This window comes from Epinephelus moara, chromosome 9, assembly GCF_006386435.1.
Source record: "Epinephelus moara isolate mb chromosome 9, YSFRI_EMoa_1.0, whole genome shotgun sequence".
NCBI lineage: Eukaryota > Metazoa > Chordata > Actinopteri > Perciformes > Serranidae > Epinephelus > Epinephelus moara.
In genome coordinates this window covers 3939351-3940999 of record NC_065514.1, presented here as the reverse complement: position 1 = coordinate 3940999, position 1649 = coordinate 3939351, and positions in this window count along the sequence as shown.

Below are 1649 nucleotides of genomic sequence, written 5' to 3'. Positions count from 1 at the left end.
CAGATGTATTAATTTCCAAATAGGTGTATTAGTTGCTTGCTTTGACATAACCGCCATGGGTATAAACTAGAGCATGGCTTTAATTAGCGGAGATATTTTGACAGCAGTGACATCATTAGTGTCAAACTTAAACAGTGGACATAGATGAAGACATGCTCGACTCAGTTCACAGAGCTCTGGAGCCTCACCCTTACTGCTGCACAGATCCTGTTCATGTGTGTATTCAAAGATTATTATTACTAAATGTGTTCTGTGTCCAACTTGTGCCAAATTCAACACTGCACGTCCTTAGTTTGTCCTTATTTAGTTAGTTCATTGTTCATCTTTTGTTTATTTGTGTGTCATATCAGTGATGTGACACATCTATAGTCTCAAGTTTCATTCCAAATATTCAAGTATCATCTATATATTTAGATTTTATTCCATATATTCTGACTTTCATTCCATGTACTACAACTTCACATTATATATATATTTGTAATAATGTCCTAAATGGCATGCCATAATATAGGGGTAAAAATGGGTACAAACTCTCCTGATGTGTACTTCACAACTGGTTTCAAGTTTCAAGTTATTTATTGTCATATGAGCAACAGCTACAGAGAAGAAGTCACTGGCAATGAAGAGGGTGAATGAGTAAAGATAAATGATGGATACAAATTACAACAGTACAGATATGTGATGGTTAAGATTTGACAGAAAGACTTTGGCGCTGAAACTCTACAGGGAGATTTTGTAAATTGAGCGGCATCTGCCCTGAGCAGCAGCAAGACAAATCTCCCCATAGAGTCCAGGGGTCCATGTCATTGGTCCGACATCCCATTAGTCGGACGGTCCGCGGTGCTGAACGGCTCCCGGCGGACATAATTCTGTCTTGATGGTGCGCCGCGACCGGCTCTGGGTCAGCTGGGAAAGGCTTGAGGTGAAGCAGGCTCACGGCTTATGTGTTTGTCACTTTCTTTTTCATTTTAACCCACACCATGATCTTTTCCTGACCCTAACCAAGTGTTTTTTGTGCCTAAACCTAACCAGACCTTAACCATAGGGCATCATAATGATTTCGGAACGGACTTCGAAACAATGGGTTTAATATGGTCGGAACAATGGGCAGTTCCCGATTCCAGACAGTGGTGGTGGCTGATGACGCTGATGGACTGATGAAAAGATAAGATGATGAATCTGTGAAGACTAGGTGTTGACTGTTAGGTGGGGCGTGGCTACAGAACTAACTACAGAAACAAAGAGAATCATATTTAAAAAGACAGCAGCAAGATGGCCAACAGTGAAGGTGTGCTGCTGTGCTATTGGTTAAAAGTGGCCAGCTGACAGAACAGCTGATTTCTTAATTGACAGCCTCAGACAATAGGCTCATTGGAGATGAACTGCGCCTCGCCTGCAAAGTAGACGAGAGCAGGTGGCTACAGCGGGGGGCGGTGACAAAAAGTTTCCCGACAGTTTCCAGCAGCCTTCAGTCCGTACAGGAAGTCACAGACACACTCACATCCTGTCTGGAATGATGTCAGTTCATTAAAGAAGTGATCAGACCCATATATCAGTTTGTTCTCAGTCTCCAGTTGTTTTAATTATGATAGATTAATTTATTAAAATGCTTTACAGGTGATCTGTAGTTTATGTTCATGGTTTATCCT